This window comes from Aythya ferina, assembly GCF_964211825.1.
Source record: "Aythya ferina genome assembly, chromosome: 2".
Classification (NCBI taxonomy): domain Eukaryota; kingdom Metazoa; phylum Chordata; class Aves; order Anseriformes; family Anatidae; genus Aythya; species Aythya ferina.
This window is the reverse complement of record NC_140297.1, coordinates 81,728,206-81,754,322: the sequence shown is the minus strand read 5'-3', so window position 1 is coordinate 81,754,322 and position 26,117 is coordinate 81,728,206. Positions and strand designations below refer to the sequence as shown.

Here is a 26,117-nt window from a genome sequence, read left to right as displayed (position 1 = left end):
TTGTTGTTTTTTCTGCTTGGCTTGCTGCACCTCAGAATTTGAGGGAAAGGGTATTGGAGAACGCTGAGCATGAAAGTGTCTGGATACTTAACAAGGTCCCCTGTTATGAGTGATAACTAAAGATAACAGTAAGAATGATTATTTTTAATCTTTGCTGTTTATGCCTAGACCTAATCCAAATTAGAGTGATGGTGAAGGTCTGAAATGTTCTCCTTCTGAAGAGAACTAGTACAGGCTGGCATGAGGAATGCCAAGGCCCTAACAAACTTGTGCCATTTAAACTAGGCATTTTTAGGTAGAAATATCTGAGGTGAAACGCCGAGCCTTGTCATGCAGGAATAAAGTCTGCCTGCCCCTCATGAGGTACAGGGAGATTTAGCACAGCTGATGTCAGGACAGGGCAGAGCTGCATTTCTGATGTTCATCAGAATGTATGGGCTACACCTCTGGAGCCGTGCGATAGAGAGGAAGGAGGAATGCAGTGTTGCTTCCTTCCAGGCACACTGTCCAGCTGAGATGCTTGAGTCTTTTCCAAGGACTATACTCAAGGGACCACTAGGAGACATCCTTCCTCTCTCAGCATCACTACTGAATCATTTTGTGTGCTGCAGCACGAAAGAGGAGGTTTGGGACAACATTGTGCATAGAATGAGATATCTACTCCCAGCTAACCTATGAGTTTGCCTGAATCATTGTTTTGAGAAGACTATTGTAAGTCATAACTCATAATTTAGTGAATTATGAGTTCCAGATTCCTATCAGTAGCTGCTTTATAGCACACCATGTCATCATGGCTATGTTATGTCACAAAATTCCCCCTTAGTTAGGCAAAACATTATCTTATCTGAAAGGATGTAAAACAGGCTTTACTAAAAATGGATACTGACTAGAGGGCAGGGGGTTTTCAGGCAAATTTTATAAGCACAGATAGAAGTTCAGCTCTTGAACCTATGACAATTTGATGCTTCCCTATCCCTACTGTGTTTTTATTTTTTTTTCCTCCTGAACAAATGCTCTTTTTTTTTCTTTTTTTTTTTTTTTTCATAACTTCTCTGCATGTGGAGGGAGAAACAGTACAGACAGTACAATATTGTCATATTATTATGCAGAAATATATATATATTTAATTGCAACCACAGTATGAAAAAAAATGCCTCGGAGGTCTGACATTTACAGCTATATAAACTTCAGAGAGGCTGCTCCCTTGGATCGCTCTGTGGAGAAGTATGCTTGAGCGTGTGTTTTGGGTTTTCTCTCTATTTGTCCCTCTCTCTCTCTTGACTACACAGGGAATAGGAGTAGACAGATCCCAAAATTAGGATATTAAAAATATTTACAGATGTGCCCACCACCCACTGAAATTAGTCAGAGAAACTTTAGTGCCTCCTTAGTCAGAGAGAAATTAAGTGTTCTTATAATTTAAGCATGTTAATTCAGATCTATGGCAAGAAGAGTTTGTGTTGATTCTGCTCCCAGGCAACCTCCTACAAAAATGCAAACTAACTGCTTTGACTGGGTCCTGGGATAATGATTTGGACTCAGGAAATCAGTTCTGTGGTAACAAGAAAACACCAGACCCTGCACAGTTTGAAGCTATCTGCATGCACCCAGCCAACCTGCTTGTCACGGATGTTTTCTGGCTGCGGAAAGCCAGCACTGAGCTGCCACGCAGTGTGGAGGGCATGGAGCAGCTCAGTGACAGGTGCCTCTGATGTCTGATGCAACTGGAGCAGGACATGTGCCCTTTTCATGTAGCCAGGGACAGGTTTATGCATTTTCTCTTAGATGATGTCTGAAAGCAGGGCAAAGAAGCCTGACCATTACTCATCTGTCCATATTTCTGATTTTATTCCTCTAAGCTTTTGATCACTTTCAAAGGCTGCTGGCTTCAAAACACTGCCAGCGTAATTCCTTTAAATTTTAGGAAACATTCTGGAAGAAAGCAATGTCTGTTAAATATTTTTAATTTGGCAGGGATCATCCACATCCCAGGAAGCAAGGCCTCAACAGACGTAGCAGTTGCTTGGGAGGACAGATGTTTTCATAACCAGATCCCCCTTCTCCTTGCCATTTCCCACCTTTTACTGCTGAGTGTGACACCACGCGGTATGGAATATCCCTTTGGATGGTTTAGGTCAGCTGCCCTGGTGATGTCCCCTCCCCACCTCCTGCCCACCCCCAGCCTGCTGGCTCTGGGGGGTCTGGAGGGAGTCCTGATACTGTGCCAGCACTGCTCAGAATGTAAATACAACACTGGTATGATACCAGTGTTGTTCTAGCTACAAGTGCAGAGCACAGCACTGTATGGGCTGTTTCAGGGAAACTCCATCCCAGACAGACCCAGCACACTCCCAGTCACCTCTGATGCTCAAAAGGTTTCAGTGCCCATTTTTACTCACCTAAAAGGTGGAATAAATTTTGCCTCTCATCTGGCTTTAATTTCAGGATGTGTTAGGACAAGCAGAATCTCCAGTAGTGTAGTGAAGAATTGGCTAGCAATATCCCCGTCGCGGCCAGGACACTGCCCTCCCGGAGATTGCTTTGCCACAGCACAGACGCAGTGTGTAGCCGATGCAAAGCACTCTTTGAAATATGGAAACATCCAGCATTTTTGCATGGCAGCCAAGGTAAGTCTTTGCTTCTGCCACTTTGCTGGGATCCACCCTGTGGAACTGATGAAGGCTTTAGCTTGAGTGAAATGAGTCCACAGAGGCCAAATGCTGGTCTGAGATGTACCCACGTAACTCTACTGAGACAATGTGCCTGAACAGGTGGTAGCCTGAGAAGGATTGAAAACCAGTGTTAAACCAATGTTTCAAACCCAAGGCTTTATTTTATCCCATGTTTTCCTTTTGTGGCCCCATTCTGCAAGATGCACAGACATTTTAGTCGTGATCAGATTAAGTCACTGTGCACAGTGCAGCACAGAGCCCAGAGCAGCACAGGTTCTTCAGTTAAGACCTTGTACTCCTGGGCCCTAAGGCTGTCCAAAAAAAATCCTCAGGGAGAGCTTTGTAAATGCTTAGTATTCAGCTTAGGTGCCAGAGTTTTACAGAGCTCTTATTATAAATCTTGTGGAAAATCTGACAGTGTCGAAAAGTGTCTGAACTGGAGCGGATATTTTCTAGAAAGTGGATTTTCAGGATGCGATGCACTACTCTGTTTTCAAGTCCCTGTTTTAGGACACCAGATTTTTATCAGTCAGTTGGTAGCCAATTAACGTTTTTTGAAAAAACAGATACCCCCACCCCACTCCACCCTTCCAGCTAACTGATCATCTGAGAGAAACAGCATCAAATTATTTTCCTTCATATGACATGTCAAGTGGACAGCATCTTGCAAGCCAAAGACATAAACACTAACTCCCCCACATAATTTTATTAGTCTAAAATAAAACCATATGATGTTTCTGTATCAGTGCCTGAAAAATTAGTTCACTAGATTCTGGCAATATAATATGTCCCTAACACTTTTGTTCTTATGCATATAAAGTCCAATGAAAAATGGTGAAAGCTATTTTCAAGGAATAGCTGGAAAGCAGTTCCCCCAGAACAGAAGTTACCTCAGCTGTTTGCCATTACTGCCACTGACGATAACTCAGAATATGTTCAAAATGCACTGTATACAATAAACTACATTTTATAGGTGTTATTCAATAGCCGGTGAAGTAAACTAAAAGACTCAGATTAAGTTCAGTGGATTTTGGAGCTGTCTCTGTGCTTCACACCTCACGTTACAGTCGCACACTCAAACACTACCAACATTGTGCATCGCACACAAATTCAGAAATGGTGCTACCTAGTTTTAGGAATAGCTGAACAGTCAAGGTAACATCTACCCAGAAGACAATTGCTTCCATCTGTTTAAAAGAACGACATTCTTAGTTGTAGTTACATACTTTTATAAGAAGAATAGCAGCAGAAATACATGAGTTCTGGCTTCACTGCTATTTCACTAAACTACTGTTTTGCAGCAGAGTTTGAGTTTTCCAGGCAACAGAGCAAAATATATATTACCTATAAAACCTGCTGTCCAAACCAGCACATTTGCAAATAGAATATAGTGATTTATGCAGTATCTTGTCATCAAGGGACTTCAAAATATTTTACAAATGAGAGTGAACCTGAAGTATCCTCTGTCGTTACCTGCATTCCATGGAGGTGCAGTGCTTGCTCTGCTGAGCGACTTGCCACGTCTGACAAGCAGAGCCAGGAGCGGGGGCTGTCAATGGTGTTGTCTTACTGACTTTTTCTTCCACCTATCACAACACCTTAAAATTAATATAATCAGAAAACTCAGTGAGACTGACAGGTCTGGAACAACAGCCTCCAGTGCCCGAGGTTAGGAAATGCCTTGTAAATGTCAGGACCTATATCCTGTAAGTGAGGCACTGGAGAGCAGCATCACACACACCTGCCACATGGGACAAGGAAGGCAGGGCAGGATTTCAAGCTGTAAGACTTGGCATCGCAGGAAGGGGTTGGAATAAGCCAGGTCTGCAGCACATGGGCACATTGGTATGAAAGCCGAGTGCCCCAGCTCTGATGTTTGAGTAGTTTTATGGCCCCACAGCATCCTCTGAGCCTTCTCAGCTCTGCCCTTGGCAAAGCACCTACTGTGTGGTGACTGACTGGAGTTGTCCCAGCTAAGTAGCAGAGCGAATGAGAGATGTCCTACTGCTCTCCCCACATGTAGCCATGCCACCAAGCAGCAAGCCCAGGTGTTTTCTAAAGTAAAAATCTATTCTCAGTTCTCTATATTTAGCTCATTGAATGCCGGTGGGTTTTGTTTAGAGAGTATTTGAAATTGTAGCATATTGATATGCCTGCAATTTGCAGTTAAAGAATTGCTGGTGTGATCTGCACACACTGCTTCACGCTGGCTCTGAGGACATCTCTGTGCATCTGTTTTGCCTACTCATTCTCAGACACCACTTGCCTCCAAGTGAAATGGGTGATGTGATGTTTAAGTATGTATGAGAAAACCATCAGACTTACGATTTCAAAATGCATCTGAGAAAAATAATAAGTCAAAGAACTCAGGAAAATTTATTGGCTATAAAATGGAACATATCTGGATATTTTCTGAGCTAAGTAGATACAAGACAGATGATATTGACAAGAAACAATTATTCAGGATTTTCATTCATAAAAAATAAAATAAAATAAAATAAAATAAAATAAAATAAAATAAAATAAAATAAAATAAAATAAAATAAAATAAAATAAAATAAAAATAAGTCAGTAATATAATCACAGCCAAAAGAAACCTACATGTTTTTTCACTGCAATTATTTTCAATAAAGTGTGTCATTTTTCTTAGTCTGATATTTGGCACCAAGATGGAATTGTACTTGAAATGAAGCAGTAAAACACAATTAGCCATTTTATGTAGCAATGGTAGTTTCAAATCCATTCAGCTGTAATAAAAAACTGGTAGTTTTTGAATCAACAATAAATCACAGATTAAGATGCCTACCAGGAACAAATACCAGCTCTATATTTTAACAAGTAACATTTGGTATTGTAGCCTCTCTGCCTGTTCTTTGTTCTCTACCTTACCCCTTTACTCCATCAAAAGAGTTGATTTATGCCACCATGGTCAAAACTTCATTACCTGCTATTTAACCCAGTGGAAATAAACCCTGTCTTGAGCAATCTGGAATATGTGAAAAATCAGAAGTTTGCTTTTTGATCTTTTACTTTTGGATATTGAACAGAAACGCCTTTTCTTTTCCCTCATAAGCAACTACCTTGATTTTTTTTTTTTTCATTTCTTTCAGCAACAAGGAATGGAAGATTAAAGAAACGGGATATGGTTTATAAAACTTTTTTCCACAGGCGTGCCCTATATGACAGACTGTGTCCCTGGAACACCTTGGCTCAAATGTAGTAGCCGTGGGTGTGGTGATTATTTCCTGGCACAAGGAGGGATTTCAGGAAAGCACTGACTCTGCCTTCTCCACCCAGGCAGGTTCCTGACCTCTACTTACAAGCGACAAGAGCCCTCGTGTGTATAAATCCTACAGGATCCTTAAGGCAAAACCACTCACAGTGTTTGCATTGTGGGACTGTTCCCTTGAAAATATAAATGTATGCGCAGCGTGCCTGAGGGTACCCAGTTTTGAATTATAGAGTGCCTTGTGAGCAGTTGTGGCATTTGGTTTGAAGATACTCCCCCTGCCTCCCTCCCCAGTTCCCACTTCTTATTTTAAATTCTGCTTTTCAAAAGCTTGTTACTGAAAATACTCTGATAGATTCGTGGTGGTGCTGACAGGCAATAGCTTTGCAAAAGAGAATGAAAGATCACTTTATGGACTTCAGCTTCTTCCTGGAATTGCTGCTTTTTTCCTTTCACTTTTTTCTTTCTTGGCAGATATATTTTAAAAAGAGAGAAAAAAAATAAAATAAAAAAAAAGAGTGTATGAACTTACTGCTGTGGGAGCTGTTAGATGGGTAGCCACAGAGATCAAAGTGGTCTCTCCACTGAACAGGTATGGCACGCAAAGTGCCAATTCTCTCTTTTCTAAGTCTCAGCCCTGCTACGAAGGATTACATTTATTAGGCAAGACCTTACACAGCCAAGGCTGAACAGAGCCTGAATTGGAAAAAGTCATGCTGAATAGGGAGAAAGGACACAGGAGCTGTGTGTTCAGATTGGGGTTATATATAGGATTTATAAGGAGCTCATTCTACCTCCATTCTTTTCCACACATCTTCTGGCTTCTCCTGGGAGCTTGTCAAGGCAACTGTGAAGATCGTGAGGAGATCATTGCTGGGCCAGTGATCTGACTCTTGTGCTATGGCAGTAGAGGGTAGGACCAGGAGCTTTTTTGTATTAGACACAGACTTTTTGCTTTCTTTTTCTAAAGAAGAGTGACAGAACACTAAATGTGGTAAATGCCAAGCACCAAACAATGTATTTTGTCAATAAATTACTCATCTCTCTTTTTTTGAAGAGAATGGTCCAAGTATTCTGATCAAACTTGTTAAGGAGAGAGTGGTGGGGAACAGGAGTCAAGGAGAAAAAGGAAGATGGACAGCAAAACAACAGACCATGTTTTGGGCATATACCAGAGCAAACCTACCTAGGGGGTACAGCTTTTATTGTCTACACATAATAAATGAGTCATAGTTTGACCTGAGGCAGTGGAACTGTTGCCAAGAGTTTTGCAGACTTAGGAGGAGTCTGTGAGACATCTTTGCCAAGAAGAGGACAGCTAGGGTCATCACAGGGGATTCATCCAGGGACAAAGCTGCCATCTAGCAAGCCTGGTCTTCGGAAGCATCGAAACTTAAATGTGCTTGAATTTGTGCCCTATCTTTGATTAATCAAGTTCTGGAAAAGGGAAACCCTGGGAAGATCAGGGCAGAAGTAGCTGGTCTAAGAAAAGGAGGTTAGGGGAAATGAAGAGGAGAATGATGTGCAGAAATGGGCTATGCAATCTACATCACAGAATCACAGAATCACAGAATTTTCTAGGTTGGAAGAGACCTCAAGGTCATCGAGTCCAACCTCTGACCTAACGCTAACAGTCCCCACTAAACCATTTCCCTAAGCTCTACATCCGAAGAATGGGCTGCAACCCAAGATTCCTGGTAAATCCTTCACTTGTTAGCAAATTTTAATGAAACCCACAAGAAAAAAAAAAAAACAACACACATTTGAGTCTCCTTGGGTGCAGATCTGTGCCACTGTCCCTGCCATATATCACACTAACGCACTAATTTAGAATGTGAGATATTTATAGAATATGCCATTGCATTTACTCAGTCCAGTCCTGAAGGTAAAAGAAGTCATCCTCAATTTTCAGAGGGGAATAGAAACACAGGAAATAGGTCAACTGTAAGTAATGTAGCACTGTGTGGGGGTTCCCACATATAGTTGCATTGTAAAATAACTGCTCAATGATTGCCTACTTCTAGTGAAGCTGTCCTCTTCCTTTATCCCCTTTCTTCTCAAGGTATAAACCCTCTATCTTCTTCAGAAAACAACAGCCTTGTTTGCTGCACAGTTAGTATTTATTTGTTTGCAGGGGTTACCTTGTACAACAAATCCAGGAAAGAAAATCTGCATGCAAGTACCTCATTAAAGGCAACCTGTTTGTTGATGTAAATATGTAGTGTTTGATGAAGACTGCTTAAAACTGACTTAATGTGTTGAACCTGGTAGTCTCTTCAGAACAAAGAATACAGACCAAGAAGGCATGTTTTCTCAAATGATGCATGACAGGGACAGCAGCTTGCAAAAAATTTTGTCTTCTGCAGAGGCAAGAGCACCTGAGCTATGAACCCCTTCATTAAAAGGGATTGGGAATACAAGCCAAGCATTCACAGTTCCCAATTTTGTCTCAGTGTACAATTATTATTATTATTTTTTTTTTTTAATGTGTGCATTTTCCTCGAGGACTTGAGCTTGGCTGAAAAGTTCCTTTTTTTTTTTTTTTTAATTTTTTCTTTTTCTTTTTTTCCCCCCCACCACATGGACTTTTTCTGTTATGGAGCATAAACAGAAAGCATCCAACAAAGTACCTAAACACATACTTAACTTCAGGCTTCAGTGGAACTGCTCATGTGTTTACAATTAATGATACATATATTATGTGGGTGGAATATTCAAAGGAGCCTGATGCAGAAGGGCTGAGAACCCTGCTTGCTTTGTGGGCATCTGACTCCCCAAAAATCTTTTTAAAACCCTTTTTAAAAAAAAAAGAAAAAAAAAAAAAAAAAAAAAAAAAAAGAAGCAAGCAACCAACCAACCAACCAAAAACCAATGCTGTATTGAGACCCTAGATAGAATTTTCAATTCCATGCCAATACCCTATGATTCAGTGGTCAGATCTGATGCTGTTAACTGAAAGAGGCAGCCATGAAATATTTCTTTGCCATGACCTAGAAGAACAGAAAACAATGTTATTTGTTCAAGTGCATTCAGCACTCACTTGGTCATGAACTAACCGTTCAATAAGTGAGTGCCTTTGTGCTTGTCACAGTTACCTGGTGTACACCTAGACTGCACATCCAGCTGTTACCACCACCTTGTCTCTCTTCTTTGCACAACGTTATCTGTACAAGGAACACATAACACTGCAATTTAAAGCATAGGAGATTATTGTTAATTAGCTTAGAAATAAATGGAGAGAAAGACAAGCAAAGAAATAGGAAGTTAGTTTTGGTTACAATTCATGTGCCTCAGTTTCTTTGTTTGAAGAAACAGAAATGATGATTCCAGATGCCTCCGACTGTTTTCAGAACAATGTTGGAAGATACCTTTCTGTTTTACAGACTGTCCCCAGCCAAATACCAGATTTTTATCTGAAAAGGTTTGGTCATTATATCTGTTCCAAATATTTGGGGGAAATGGTGGGAAAAGTGTATTTCTGTTAAGTTTTGTTTTTACTTGATTCTTGCTCAAACTTTCCAAAAATAGTCACTTTTGGAAAGAGAACAGCAATGGAATAAGTTCAGCCAAAAAGGCTAAAGTTTATGAAAATAATAACTAACTAAAACTGGGCTTTTTGAATGGAAACGTTTAAGATGAAGTTAATATTAGTGCTTCAACACACAGGTGCTTCACTGGAGTTTTGAGTCAGAAGTATGGAAGACAGGAAATGAGTGGGAGAAAAAAATGGTGATTTTTTTTCTCCTGATATATTTTTTTAATTAAAAGAGGAAGAAAATAGAAGATGTCATGTACAGTATGTGATAGTGATAGAGTTGGCCTAAAGTAGTGACACATTCTTGTGCTTCCAGTGACTCATCTTTGGTGGGTAATGTGAATTGCAATTGAAAGTGGAAAAGTTTTGTGCAATTTATAGCAAATGTTGCAAAAACTAAGGCTCCAAGATCAACAGATCAGTTAAGTTCAAATAAGCATGAGATTGTGTCCCATCAAAGGCAATGACATTTAACATCATACTTTAGAGCATTAGCACATAGTAGTATGAGGTACCTTCCATACTTGTGCAATTGTGGAAATGAAAAAGAAAAAAAAAAAAAAAAAAGAAAAGGAGAAAATAAATAATGAAATCATGTAAGTATTTTAGTTTACTGAGGGTTAGAAACTGACAACATTGACAACATTGGCACCAGTAAACTTTGGAGACAAATGAGAAATAATAGCAAAATTAGAGCTCATAATACTTTTGAGAAATTGATCGATATGATGGTACTGTATTTTAAAGCAAGTTCCTGCTTATTTTTGATGAACTATGCTTGGAAATTCCTCTTAGTACGACTTTTTTTGGTTGTCTGATTTTCTGGAATAAAGTCTGGAATAAAATGCTGCAGCTTGTGCTCAATGTTTATCGTTTTTGGAGCATACCTCCTGATGTACTCAAAGAGTTCCTTAATTTCGGGCGATACTTGCAGGTAGTCATACTCAGCTAGGTCGTAGTCACTGTCCGGGAGGGTCCCTCAGTTAATCAACTCTTAAAGCTAACAAACCCAGAGCTTTCAAAATGGACATCTAAAAGCATCTGATGTGGCTCAGATAAATTATGTGAGCTTCCTCCTATCAAATTTCTACTAACAAATATATTCATAAATGTTTATTTAAAAGCAAACAGAAAAGGAGTTCTATTTATCTTATTTTCCTGAATTTTATTGATGTGGATGCTTATGCACATTATTTGCAATATTTGCCTTCTCTTCAGCAATGTTGTCTGGAGTTTCACAGTAATCCATGTTCCATGCATTCCTTTCATAATCCATGCATAACTCTTTCAAAAAGAAAGACTTCGGGGTCAATAATGGATAAAAATGGCTGAGCTTTATGTTCTTCTTTGTCTAAATTAGTGTATTAATATTCAATAAACATGGACAAAACTTGATTGTGCATGTTTTTTGTTTTGCAGCCAGCTCACTTAGATTTCTTTCTCTGTTGATTTTCACCCCTGGAAGGAGGAGAGGGGAAGTCTGCATGGCACTTCACACAAGCTCAGGAGCTGCCTGGACACAGCAGATCCTAGTATGAAACTTCAGTCACTGATAAACACCACCTTGCCTCCAGTAACACAACAGAAATATGCAATAAGGATAAAACAGTTATCTATCTACCAATTCAGTGCATGCAGCTAGGACCATGAAGCATTGTTATTAGCTCAGTTTGCTCTTTCATGGGATTTGGAGACAATTTTCACCTGTCTATACTGAAACCGTGTATTTCTCCTGGGTCACCTCTTTGGTTTCCACAGTGGTAATCTCCACAGAAATTAACACTTTTTGTGAATCATTCTCATCACCTTTGGCAACAAGTGGAACTCCAGGCTTCACTCAGTGGCCTTCAATCTGAACTCTAGACTTGCCTCTGCTCCTTTTGCACTAACTTCAGAAAAAAGAAAAAAAAATCAGACTTGCAAAATGTGAGATCAAAATCTGCTCTTACCATTAGCATTGTCAATGGTCTAAAACAAGAATAACTACCCTTCCAGAAATGTCTGAAGGCCTTTGAACCTGGGGCCAAAATGGCAGAGTTGGAGGTCTGGCGGGATAAATGCATCCATGCATAACCAGGGAGTGGACTAAAAGCTCTGGCAGGCTTCAGGAGTGCTCCTGAGCTCCAAGAGCCATGAGTTGCTGATGAGTTAACAACTGGCATGGGAGTCTAATTAATACACTCCAGCTTTGGACTGATTTTTCTAGCTCCACTATGATTTTTATTTATTTTTTAACAGATTTCGGGCAACGTCTTTCAACATTTAGGATATGTTTCCTCTGAAAAAGAGATAACTGTTTCTATTAGTTACTATATTGTTGATGACTTAACTGAGAGTGCAGTTCGTAGCTGAAGAGATGTGAGTATGGAGCATTTGGGTCAATCATCCTTCTTGAATGAAGAGGAGATGAAATCAAAACAACAGAAGGCAAATGTTGCAGCAGAGAAAGTGTCAATGTATTGAGAAGAGAACAAACTCTCTCAAGAGAGAGGAAGAGAAAATAAAGAGAATAAAGAGAATAAAATTACGAAATTTCAATCTAGTAAACTAAGTTAGTGAGGCCAGGAGAGGGGAAAATTTGAATCTCAGACCAGTACTGGCATACATTCATCTAATGCTTATACTGCAGAACATCACATATGAAAGTTGTGATTTTTGAAGCTTCTTAAGTGATGTTCATGCACATTCCTGGGACTTTTTTTTTTTTTTTTTAGCTAAATGTTTGAATTTCCCCCAATGGGGTTGAAAATCCTGCAGAGTACTCCTCTACCCTGACAGGCCAAGCAGCTCACATTGTAGTGTAATACAATGTATATGCAGTTATTAAGAAAGGGGAGTATCAGAAACAGTATTTTTTTTTCTTCTTCTGAATACCGTAGACATACAAATTCTTCTTTCACCTCATATACTATACTGGCCAGTCCAGGATTAATATACAATTAGGCAATCAGAAGTAAAATGTTGATATATACACAGAACTGGCATATATTTTCTTCCCATTTACAATTTCTTTCTGACTTTGTAGAATGAAAACATCACTTCTGATCTGATTTTAAACTACAGCAAGCTACGGCAGAGCACAGAAAATTCAGTCTCAAGAATGAATCCCTGTTACAGTGGCAAGACTGCTCACATGTATGCCTGACCAAGCAATTCTAACTTTTGCCTGGATTAATAGTTATTTCCTTATCTGCCTGTGAAAGTCTTTTGCCTATACCCTACGCATGTACTACAGTGGCTGCCAATCATTGTGCTTACATCATGTATATGCCTGAATTGACCTTTTGTGATTGTACACACACTGCCCAGAAGGAAGAAGATACTAACTCTTGTGAATGAATAACAGCATGCTCTTTTCCCTGCTACCTTTGAGATTTTATAAGGTCCAATCCTATTTCATGTCACTTTTCTTCCAAGAGATATAGCTCAGCAGGGGCCTATTGCTTTCCCATCAGCTTTTCTACATTTACAAAACATAAATTAATGCAGACCACATTAACATATAGTTCTGCTAGATCCATTACAAAACCTGGAATTCCTTCCAAGCCAAGCACTAGTGCTTTATTTCAGATTACTCTAAATCATAACTGGTCCTTTCTGCCTTTTGACTAATGGGATGTGATACGGGAGATGACCTTTGATTGGGCATGGCCAGATCTTTGTTTTGACTTTTGCTGTTGTTGGCTCTGTTTGCAGCAAGAATCAACATTGCTGCTAGCTTCTGCAGAAAATGCTCTCCTCTGGTGCTTCTATGGGTTGTTTCCACTGCAGAGCAAAGAGGAGACACCATGCAAAAGGGTATGGTCTCAGGTGATAAAGGTGGAAGAAGTAGCTTTCAGAGAAGAGTAAGAAAAGCTGATACACAAGAAAGACTGAAGCCCTACAATGTGAACACCCGATTTTCAGCTGTGCCTGATTTCCATCTTCCAGAAGCCCTTGGAGGTAAAGGTGCTCAAGATCTCTGGAAATAACTACAGCATTTCAATTTTCTTCTATAGTGTCCTATTCCGATTGCTATAGCATGGGGTAAGTCCAAAACAATCCTGTAAAACTAGAGTCTGTAGTTAGAGACAGAGGTCTTAGCTGTTCCTTGGGGTCCAATACCACCTAAACTCTGGTTCTCCCACTGCCGTAAGTCTCATTGTCCAACGTCCTTGCATAAACAAAATATGGAAAACAGCTGTTTTACTAACCCTGGCAGGCCACTATGTTAGGCATCTGCCAATTTTGAAGATTTACAAAAGTGATGCTGGTAATGTGAGGTCCTTTTTTGGTGATATTTACTTCCCAGTGACTTAATTTTCACATACAGAGGTAAGGTACCCAATTTCCTGGGAGGTAAATCAAGTTCTGTGCTTTCTCAGTGTCTTTACAGATTCAATGTACAAAAGAGCTCTCCAGTCGAAGACCATGACCTACCAAGGATCCAGTGCTGTGAAATCAAGTGGAAGAAATGGATTTAGAGTGAAAGGAAAAAAAGTGAGGTGCAGGGGATGACTTGGGGGGCAGGAGTCCTGTGCAAAACCAGTAAACCAGTCTGTAATTTTTGTGGCAGCAAGTAGTTTCCACTTGTTCAGTTGGTGTTAAACTCATGGCCATGAAGAGCCCTTAATTTCTCAGGCATACATGAGACCTGGTGTCCTGAAGAAACTCTGACTCAAGTGCTTACTTTTGGTCCTCCTACCTACTCTCTCAAGCCATTTTAGTTGGCTATATTACCCTTTGCTTCCTCTGCTAAAAACAGTCTTGCTGGCAGTGGTGCTTTTCCTCTCTACAAGTAGCCCCATTTCAGTGACAGGTGACATGACTTCCTCAAATATAGAGCCAAATTTCACTGTAGCACAGCTGCATCTATGTGATACCAATGGATTTATGTCTCATTGCACTATGGTGCTATGTGGCAGGCAGATGATAAAATCATCTGAGGTGAAAAGCATTATAAAACATTACTAAAACAGCTATGATAGGTAAATTTTATCACAAGCCTAAATGTCTCATGCAGACACTTCCAAAATACTACGTATTTACACAAATATGTCTCAGGACTTATCGTTAAGCTATTTACCTCCCTTCTTTCCTTCTTTCTTTTCACAAAACTCTTCATTCATTTTTAAAACACTGCCTGCTTTATTTAAAGCTATGGAAAATTGATCATTGGAGGAGTGCTTCAACAACTAGCATTTGGTTTGGAGACTGAAGGTCCATACCTGGGGCATCAGCAGCCCTGTCTGGGAGCTATACTGCTATGAGCCATGGCCTCATGAGCCGTGTGTATTTGTGTACAATGACCCAAATGGAAAAGGAATTTCTGACATGTAAACAAGTATTTGTCTCCTGCAGTCTTGAACACAGACCCATTATCTTATCGTTCATTAGCAGACTATTGAATTCACATAATCGGTAATAGTTTCTGGAAGCTGTTTGGCAAGCAGATATGGAAATTACTAACTCACAGCTGGGTAAGAAAAAATGGCAAATACACACGTTGTGCTTGCTCTCTTCCCTCGCCCCTCCCCTCCCCCCTGCACTCTCTTCCTTGGACACTGTAGATTTATTGCCTCACAGTATTCACAGATGATGTTTTCATAGTCACTAATGAGGTCCCAGCAGTTTTTTAACAATAACAGGACATTACTGCCCTGAAGATATATTATGTGTTTTCTCCATTTTTCTCCATTTTGGTTGAATACTCAGAAGTGTACTAGCTTAAAAATCTCCCATTTTATTATTATTATGATTGATAGTCTGGTCATGTGATATAAACAACTGCTGAGCTGTAATTTTTTAAATGATTAATTTGTATACAAACTTAAAATATAATCTTTTAACACACAGTTTGTGGATTTGTGCATACGAATGCCAAAACGCTTTTTTGGTGGTGATTTTTTTTTTTTTTTTTTTAGTCCTACAGACAAAAAGGCAAGACAACAGAGATCACTTTTCTGTACTGCTGTGTATTCATTTTCCTCTCTGCAAGAATCTGGCTTCAGCCCATCATAGCTGGCAGTGATACACAAGGTACAATGAAAATACTTACTGGTAATAGTTATAGTTAGTTGTTTAGAGTCCTATGGCCCTTCAGTGCTTATTCAGCAAAAATTATTCCTTTAGACCCTTATTCAGGAAAGCATTTAAGTATTTGCTTTATTTTACACATGACTTTAGGTTACACTAACTCTGCAGTAAGGTAGAGTTTGAGGGCTTCCTTTTTCTTGAATTTAAGCTTTTATACATAAACTCTTCTATAATAGAAAAGTAAGCTTTCTTTCAGATAGTCAGTAGCATGCTGCTTTCTTAAGTTGCTGTCATTTACAATCATAATGTTTAGAAGCTGTTAAAGATGAAGTCATGTTTAATATAGGATAACTTAATTAAGTGTGTTCACTTAAGGCAGAGTTTAGGAGATCAGCCTCTTGTTCAGCTAGTTCTCTGAAGTACCAATTTCCTATCCTTTACTTTGTCTATGACTTAAAATCTTTGCTCTAAAGAGTCATACTAAAGGGTGTTCTGCTAGATAGATAACTACATCGAGCACCATTCATAATACTGAAACTGTCCAAGGTCCCAACCATTCCAACATCTACACGCTTTTAGCTGTGAACAAATGAATATTCACACTGACTTCATGGATATGGGACTACACACACCCTTAACATTAACCATGTGTGGAGCCTCTTGCAGGTTTAGGACCAAAGAAGTTACTGGGTGGGAATGAGTAAAGCTGTGGTCAGGAAAACTCCCAGAGCTGCTATTTTCGCAATTAGATCACACACCTTACTTAACAACTTCCAAGTCCCTTAGGTCTGCATGCAGACTTGCTACACTCTTTAGAGAGAGTCTATAGCAGAGGACAAAATCCACACCCACTAAAATCAACAGGAGTTTTGCCAACAGGGTCTGTGTGACCAGAATCCCTCCTCATAGGATATACATTGATTTTGGGTGTTGTTTATGATGAATACAAAATGGACATACACTTTTTATTTATTTATTTAATTATTCTTCTTAGGCTACATTTATCTTCCTTTCTCTTTTTCCTGTGCAGATGAGTTGACAGGAAAGGCAGAAGGCACAACAGATGAAAGAGGCTGCAAGAAAGAGGAGAAATTCCACAATTTGGTCCCAAGAAACAAATATTTTATTGGGTCTAATGGCTGTTCCTTTTGTTGTCAGCTGGATTTTGCCAGGGATTTTGGTGGACTGAAAATATCTTGTGCTGTATTTTTTGTTCCTGACAGATACAGGGATAATGGACTATAGTTTGCTTAGCAACCTTGACCCTGAGTCTGTAGGGAGACGCTCATGGTCAGGAACTTATTTCTGTTCGAGTTGGATTAGGAGACATCTTGTTAGCTTTTAACGCTGCAATTTGTAAGCATGGACACTTTGTTTCTGCACTCCTTTTTAACCAATTGCCAGATTTAGCCAACACATGGTTCCAATTTTGCCCCACCTCAAATTCTTATGATGTAAATTTTCATGGAAAAGTGTCACTTTGAAAACCAAAAAGCTCTATCAAGCAACTTAACATTTCATCAGCAAATATATTTGCAACCATTATCAGCTGCTTGCTCTTGGCAACGCCTCAGTGCACTCTCCTAGACAGTGGATTTCTGCCTCCTGGTAGCTGTTAAAGCTGTAATATTTTCCTTGAAATTTACTTGCAAGACTCTTATCCCCAAGTCCCTAGTATCTCCTACTTTCTTTGAACTCCTTAAGCCATTTCCAGCCACTCACAAAGAGCCAGTCTTTTAGAGCAGATAACTGAAGTCTTGTAAAGGGAGAAAAAAGTCAGAATCACACAGGAAAACATTTTTTTAATTATTATTATTTATTTTTTTTCCCTTGGAATGATAACATTTCCATATAAGTTCTTCTGTTTTCCCTGGTTATTATATTCTTACAGCTCTTGATTATCTCACCTGCCTGGCAGTGCTCAAATACACACCAGTGGACCAAGTTTTCCTTCCCATTTTGCAATCGCTTTTCATTTCCATGAGACTCGACTACATAACCAAAGAGAAAAACAGAACATTGGTCATATTCAAAATTAAGAAAATACCAAGTTGTCCCTTGAATGATAGAACGAATGAAGCTTAGCCTCCCACAGGATGGCCCTTGTTCCTCTGCCTATCACCTCCAAAACTTGCTCATATTCCCCATGACTGCCAGATCAGAAATAAACAGCATTTACTGTGGCCAGCTAGTAGTAATGCATGTTGTGAACCACCAGCTGGCTGCAACCAAAGAAAATAGATAATGGCTAAGTAGAAAATGCTTTCCCTTTGGGTGTCTGGGTTGGGAGCAGGGGAGCACTCTTCCCCATCCAGCTGCCAGTTTTCCTGAACTTCCTGTCTGTGAAATTCCTACCCCTCTGCTACGTTGGTTAGGGAATGTGCAATAGATTTGAAAGCAATTTAGATTGGGAAGAACAGGCAAACACTGTGATTACAAAATCCTCGTCTCTGTAGCTATCCGTCCAAAGAATAAGGATACAGTTCTCAGGGTATCAAGTGGCTTTGTCAGAGGGTTGGAGCTATCTTGCTCCTGGGAGAGGTAGAGACTTCATGTTCCTGCTGAAGTCATAGCTCTGAGGAGATGTTGCTTCTGATTCTTGCAAAAACTGCTCACCACACAGGTAGGGCTTCCTCTGGTTATGATTTTTTTTGAGAGAAGTGGAGACATGCTGTTGTTTCAAACATGCGGCGGCAGTGTGGCAGTCATACCTCATAGCATCTGACTTGAAGCACAGACCAAAGTGCCAGGAAAAAAAGGGCAAGGCAAAAACATGAATGCATTTCCCTGTAACTTCTTCATATGTCCCATAAAAGTAAAATCCCCAGTTTCTTTTTCTCAAAAAGAAAGCTCCAAGTCTCTATGCACAAGACTAGGGAAAGGCGTTGAAGAGCTACTTTGGGAGGCAGGGTGAAAAGAAGTGAAACTTCTTTACTGAAAGGGTTGTGAGACATTGGAACAGGCTGCCCAGGGAAGTGGTGGAGTCACCATCCCTGGAAGTCTTCAAAAGACGTTTAGATGTAGAGCTTAGGGATATGGTTTAGTGGGGACTGCTAGCGTTAGGTCAGAGGTTGGACTCGATGATCTTGAGGTCTCTTCCAACCTAGAAATTCTGTGATTCTGTGAAATGTGGTGGGCTGGGCACTTGCAACGGGTCTTGTAAGAGAAGAACCAGAACCTGAGGAGCTTTGTTGGAATAAGAACTTCCAGAACTGGGTATCATTGCCACAGAGGGACGTTTGGATGGAAGGCACCTGCCCAGATCAGATCTGGCAGGAAGACCTTGTACCACTGCTCTGCATTTTAAATGCGAAGGCTGTCTGGCAGCATTGCAGGTACCGTGCTAACGATGAGAGCAGGCAGTACATGGCGTGAGGGCCTCAGGACTGGCCTCAATCCCTCCTTCAACATCACTGCTCCTGCAGCACTCGATGCACCAGCTGCCTCTGGCACCTCGCCTGTCCCAGCACACTCAAGCAGAGCCTTTGCTGGCGAGGAGGAAACTGCAGCCATTTTTAAAGACCAGGCCCCTCTTCCCTCTGCAGCTTATTAAAGAACAGCTGGCGAGGCGTGCTGGCAGATAAGTGCTTTGCTGTTGTAATCTCGTCATAGTTTAGGACAGTTTTCAAAAAAAAAAAATCAGTTAGTCAGCAATGAAGTGGCCACAGCACTGGAGGCCCACCCTCTCTTCTGTTAGCCTCCTTTCTGCCCTCCGGCTCTTATCAGCTGTGTCCAGAGGCAAAGGAGTGATAGCAGTCTCAGGTTTGCTGGCCCAGCACGCACTTACCTACACAGCACATTCACTTGTTGATTGCTTAACGCAGCCAGAAACCCCGTCTGCTCAAAATCCTGCCACAAAACCTGCCACTGGCCTCTGAGCCAGTTCTCACCCAGAGACGCATCAGCCGTGAAAGCAGCATCTCACCAGGCAGAAGTAATATTTCAGCCGAAGGCAGGCAGGCTTTACCCTAAAGGCAACGGGGCGATCATTTTTCATGTAAGCACCTAAAAGCATGTTTCCCTGGGCCAGGTGCCCAGGGCTGGGCTGGTCCGTGTGGATCCTGTCGGTCTCAGCTGGGGCACGGAGTCCCTCTGGAGCAGATCGCAGCTGAGGGCTGGGACCTGCTTTTGATAGAGGTGGGGCTGTGAGGCTCACCCCTCGCTTGCTCCTTTGTGAACATCAGCCTTATCTGACTGCTGGGGGAACTGAAGCCAAGAAATAAAGCCTGGCTTTTCAGAGTGTGCCTTAGACTTAAATGTCCTGATTTGGAAAGGCATGAAGGCAGCAGCTCTTCCTCTTGATTCTGGCTGGCAGTGTAGACCCTTCACACATCAGATCACTTATTTAGAGCCCTAAATTTAGAACCTGAACTCTCAGCAAGGCGGGGTTTTGTCAAGCCATGGGTTTTTCACTACTATGTGTACAGTCCTGCCTCCGGTTGCCTTTCAGGCAGTTTGTCCCTTTTTTGTCCTTTCAGGCAAGTTTAATCCTTTCAGGATATTTTTTGTCCTTGATTGATGGCAAGCCTGGTGTTTTAAAAAGAATCCTAAACAAAATTACATTTTTCCATTCAGAAGTACATGTTCATCTTCAGAGTACAAACCTGTTCTGCTGAAAGCTAGGAAAACCATCCTAATTTTTAGAGCTACAGAACAAGAAAAACCCACTCTCAGATGTAAAGATTCACTGAATCATGCTTTTGCTGCTACAAGGTCAATCTGCCTCTGCAGCTCTTGCTTTTGTTTTAACTGGAACAGAGGAAAAAAAGATTAATAAGATTAAAATAGAAGAATAATTTTCATTTCAATCCTCCCTTTAGTTCATTGTAGTGATGGAGAACAAGGCAGTTAACTTGTTCTTACCAACACAGGAGTACTGAGTACAATAAAGTACTACCCAAGGTAAAATCTTTCATTTCAACCACTCAATTATTTTCTAGTTATGTCCAGCTTAAAAGAAAAGGCGAGAATGATTTGGCTCAGTTTGAAGTACTGGATGTGGATTGACAATTTGCAGCTTCGAGCACCTCCTCCCCTCCCACACACAAATTCATAAATATAGGGATAATATGATAAATATATCCATGGGTCATTTGAAATTTCAGGTAATTTACTACTAGTAGATTTCTGGTTGGGGACTTTCTTTCCCCAGCTGATTCAATATGTGCTGTTACCTAAAATCAAAATCAGCCTCATACAAAGCTGCTGAAAGCTTTATGTGCTCTGAGAACACACCACACCTAAACGCAGTCAGACATTGTTTCCTCGCTGTAGGAGAGATTGCAGAGAGTTACAAATAATAGCTCGGTTGCCCAATGTATTTTTAATGGATTAGTAAAGTTAACAAATGGTATCTTATTTCTGGCTCCTTCTGATGTAATGTAATTCCTCCAAAAGCATACTAGATGTTCCAGTTTAATGACCCTTCCCCTTTTTGGGGAACAAATATGCACCTCCTGTTGCTCAGTCCTTCACACCAACCTTCCGAAAAATAGCTGGAGACAGGGCATTGGCCCTGACTGGATTAGAAATACTTGGGTCCAGCTTACTTTATGATGAGAGGAGTTTTGAGAACCAGTGAACAGCTTTAAGCAAATTGGATTTGGTGGGAAGGATGTCAGGGCACCTTCCCAGAGAAAACCACAAGCGTGTCAGGGACTACTGCACCTCTCACGGTGGTATCAGCTTATCAACACCATCCAATGTGCTTCTGGCAAGGGTCGCTGGTGTCTGTGTGCAGGTTACACCCAGCCATGATGATCCTAATGGGGTGGGAGGAGGGAACACCTTTTGTCTTTTTTTTTAATTTATTTTTTTCCTCTTTTTAATGTGACCTTCTTCCATCTGAGCGACTGCTTTAGGCTCCTGCTTCTGGTTGGAAGGGTGGGGTGAATGACTTCCTCTTCCTCTCCCTTCCCTTCCCCGCTCTGAGCTTTGCTGCACACATCACTTGGCTGGGAGAGGCAGAGGGGAAGGGTGTTTCTAATGCCAAGAGCCTGCAAAGGACTGTAAGGATATTTTGCATGATTCCTGTTTCAGGCAGAAATACACACAACTGCACAGTGCAAGGCAAGAAAGAGTAAAATGAAAAAATACCCAGCCCCAGTCCCAGGGGAGTGCTGTGTAGATGAGACACTGAATCAGCTCATCTGCCTAAAATGGCTGATTGCCCTGTAGCAACCGTCAGGAGAAGAAAACAAAACCAACAAATTCAAAGGACAAAGCAATCCAATTAAAGACCTTGTAAGACCCACGTAGTCAAGTGTTCCTTTTAAAGATTCTCTCTTTAAATTCTCTCTCTTGTTGCATTGCCCCAGAGAGATGCTGAAGCCACAAAAAGGTCCAGCAGAGGTCCAGGTACCTGTGAAAAACATGAGCAACAACATCACTCATCCCTCCCACCAGCTGCCCCAGATGAAGTCTAGGGCCTGTCTCCCAATTAGGAGATGCCAAATCCTCCCCAGCTTCACTGCTGGGATGTCCTAACGAAGCAGGCACACTAGGTGTAGGCAGGTTTACTTTGGTGATGTTTTGCTGTCACATTTCAAACCATTCAGAACTGTTTCCCTCATAACCCCCAGACCAAAAGGGACTGGAACTGAGATACAAGCACAGTGGTCTATGCTTGGCAATGTGAAGCACTTTGAGGTCAAAGGACAGCAAGAACACCTTAATTAGGAGGAGGAAGCCATTTCCTTTTTTATTTTTTATTATTTTTATTCAGCTCATATGAATGAAGCTTAGGGAACCCAGGTGGCTACTTTTGCTGGCAGTATGAAGGCTCCATGACAGTGGGGAAACTGCCTGAATCTCACCATCTCTCAGTTCCTGGTAGCTTCCCTCCACAGTCAAACAAAACCAGTTTTGTCTTAGACCTAAATCACAGCTCCCCATTCTTTTCCAGGTCAGCCTCTTGCAGTCTGATGCAATCGTGGCAATGCTTCCTGGCTGCCGCAGCTCACGCAGTCAAAAGCATGCTGTTCTCAACCTCCGGGATCAAAAATACCATGCTTCCCAACACACGCTACCTGCCCACTTCCAGGAACACCACTGAGTGCTACACACCCTTGAGGGTGATGACGGGACGGTCACATCCGAGACAAGGAGTGACGGCCTTTGGGGACTGGTGCAGCGCAGCAGAAACGCAGTCACTGTCTCTGCCCTGCTCCTGGAGGCTGGCAGCAGGTCATGCCAAGGGGAAATCTGCTCTCTCGGCAAAGCCAGCACAGCTTGCTCTCTTTCAGAGCAGGGTGGAAAAGGCACTTCTTTGTTCAGCATTTTTACTAAGTGTAAAAGTGTAAAACCCTTGATGGCTTGCCATCTGGATGGAAATTGCTCCCCGTTCAGGGGCAGGCAGGTAAAAGGCAGAGCATGTGGGTGCAGCCCTTTTTTCTTTTTTTTTTTTTTTTTTTTGCTCCAAGTTTTGATGTGGAAAACATTCAGCCTCTCAGGTGATTACTGCCATATTTATGTGTAATAACAGTAAATATTTTCGAAAGAACAACAATAATCTGACAAGCACCAGCAGCGAGAGGTGCTCTGAGACTGAAGCGAGTCCACAGCTCTGGGAAGGAGGAGGCTGAGAAAGGTACTGCATGCGAGGTGCAAAGCAACTTTGGAAATGCATGTCTCCAGCAGGAAAAAAATGGGGCATCTGCTTGTTTGTGGAGACTGGGTGGGGAGCAGGACAGAGAGGTGGTGCTGGGGACCTCGTGGGGAGGAGGGCAAGCAAAGCGGGAGGATGTAAAAAAGAGCAAAGGGCTTTTGTGAGCCGTTTGGCAGATGCTTGAGCAGGTGGAATGCGGAGTGTTTACACAGTTCATATTTCAATATACTAAGAAAACATGGGGAGTCAAGCTCTAAGCTGTTATTAAGCTCCCCCTCCTCCTGTCCCAACCACTTCTTTAAAATCTGCCCTCAGATCTCGAATGAAACTGCTCTCTGCTGGACCAATGGCGCTGGGGCAGCGACTGTGCCACCAGCTGAGAAAACAAATTTGAGAAAGAGAGTGTGCGCTCAGGTTAACAAGCCTTGGGCGAGCGGGTCTCCCCCCCCGACCTGTTCCCTGTTCTCACCTCCAGTTCCCCAAAGCCCCTGGAAATAGTGCGCTTTGGTAGGAGAAGCCGTCAGGCATCGAATGGCAGCCGGGCTTCAGAGCAGGGAGCGGGGAGGAGAGGGAAGATTTACAATGTTCCAGTTTTGACTTTTTGCGTAATGAAAACCAGAGGTCTAATAAAATACAGCAGCAGTGACATTGGGGGAGTAGGTTGGGGGGGAGAGAAAAAGGAAAACAAACTTTTAGGATAAAATAAACATTGTGCACTCAAATAGGGAGTCTATCTCTACTTCCATCTATGGATACAGACATAAACACACTCTCTCTACTAATTCAAACTAAGAAGATTAAATCCAGGTAAACTGAACACAGGATAGGTAGGAACATTTCCCTCTAGCAAATCAGTCCTCAGCGATCTAGACCAGAAAATAACTTTGTCCAAAGGACTGTATGAGTGGCCCAGAGGCATTTCATGCTTAGTTGCCACTCATCCATATTCAGAAAGGGACCAGGAACATATTCTTTGCAAGCTCTTGGTTCATTCATTCAGGGCATAGCGGTGAGGGGGTTGCATTTACACTTTTATTACTTTTTAGGGAGAATTTTTTCTTCATGGGGCTGCAGCAGAGGAAGTAATAGAGTACAAATGAATACCTCAGTGGGCTGCTTTACATCCTGTGGGATGAAAATCATGTTGTGCCATAACTTCAATCACTGGTAGACATAGTGCTTCTCATCTTTAAAGCAATGTGGGAACATTATGACCAGGATATATTGGCCAGTTACAAAAGCTGATGGACCTGTGCAGCGCACCATGCAGCGTGCATCCTCCAGAGCTTCTGCATGGCACACACACTTCAGGATGCAGAACCAGAATTGCTACACGGTGGAAAGAAAGGGGTCACGGGATGCATCCTCTGTCCCTTCCAGTTGTTCAGGGAAGTTCAGCTTCTGAGCTTAATTCACACAGGTTGGTTTCATTCTCAGTTGCTGATTCTGGGAAAATCATTTAACTTCTTTGACTTCTCCAGTTACTCATCCATAAAACAGATAGTTTTATTTTAGCTGGGAAGCTCGAGTAGAATTTCTACTTGAAATTTTTACAGGAGAAGTAGTATAGAGGGAAAATAAATGCCTAAATGGCAGTAGCAGCAAGACATACTTGCAATTCACAAAGGGCTTCTTTGAAATGCATTTGTTAATTCTCTACTATTTGCTTGGGCTTGGGAACGACACATCCTTTGACCACATGCCATATTATTGGTGATATATTCACTAATAAAGTCACAGTATCCTGACGACAATGAAATACAGCATCTGAAATTCAATAACCACATCCTATATCCTGTTCAAGGACCAAGAGCAGACAGGCTGACTGGCTTGCTGAGCTCCTGCTCTTAGATCACGTTTGGCTAATGCAAACTCAGCTGAAGAGCAATGGTCCTGACTTTGGGTGTCCTAATACAATCTCCAAGTTTGGGAGCAAGATTTCTCATCCATGCATTTATCATGGCTTCAAGCTTTCTTGCCAAGCACGTTGAAGAAGATGTACTGCACTCTGCCTAATTCAGAACATACTTTGGAAAAGCAGTGAGTGCTGCGTGGATAGACTCAGACCTCCTCTGTCAGAGAACCAGATTCCCCTGATTCCTCCTCTCCTCCCCCTCCTCTCCTCGAGAATTTTAATGCAAAATATCATCTCTGGACAAGAGGCAATAAAGCTATTATGGGACACACAGCCAGACAGTCAAAACCCAAACCTGTATTACTATGTTTACTTCCTCATTCACCCACCTGGAGAAATAACTGAGCTGAAGCCTCACTGTCCTGAGCTATGCATGGGTCCTGTCCCTCTACTGGCACTCCCAGTCATCCCAGTAAAGCACAACCTGAAAGTCAGTATCTGCAAAGTCTATCTAGGAAGCAAGGAAATGAACTTTGGGCAATTCTCTATAACAGCATAGCACACAGATACGATCCCGCTTCACCTTTTTGCAACATCAAATCCAACAGCACCCTCCACTGTCTGCGGGAGGGAAAGAGAAGTCTGCCCGGGTAATTTCCTCTGACAAGATGATAAAAGCCAGCCGGCGGAGATCATTCTAATTACGACAGATTATCCAGCTGTTTGAAGAACACAAATTAATATAGATGATTGTAAGTAAGAGATTGGAATGCGGCCATTGGATTGAGAAAATAAAAAAAGAATGACACTTCAAAAAAAAATGCAACCAACTTTGGAGTAAAATTAAAGATGAAATCATAATTAGTCTACTGTGTATGTCTGCTATGATATCATTCCAAAGAATGCAAAATTCTTTATGGTTAGTACTTTTCCCTTATGCTGTTATTTTAAGATATTTCTTCAGACTCTAGAAAATACAAGTCAGATGTGCTTTCTCACAGTAAACCTCAGCCATTTTAAGTTTGAGCGACTTACAGGCAGAGCACCGTACGCATATATGAGTCATGGCTGCTTTCAGTCACAAATGTGGGACACTAAACATGACCACCAGCTACTATTTCTAGGCTAGGAGGCCTTTCTGGAACAACAGTAGCAGGAATATTTCATGAAATGGATCTATAAAAATAGACTGGTTTACCCATTTT

The 26,117-nt window shown here is 41.4% G+C and overlaps 1 long non-coding RNA gene across 1 annotated transcript in view; it reads right to left on the bottom strand.

Moving 5' to 3' along the window:
- LOC311431980 overlaps positions 1–26,117 on the bottom strand; it is a 33,571-nt gene that overhangs the window by 7,203 nt on the left and 251 nt on the right. The gene's annotated exons all lie outside the window — the stretch shown is intronic.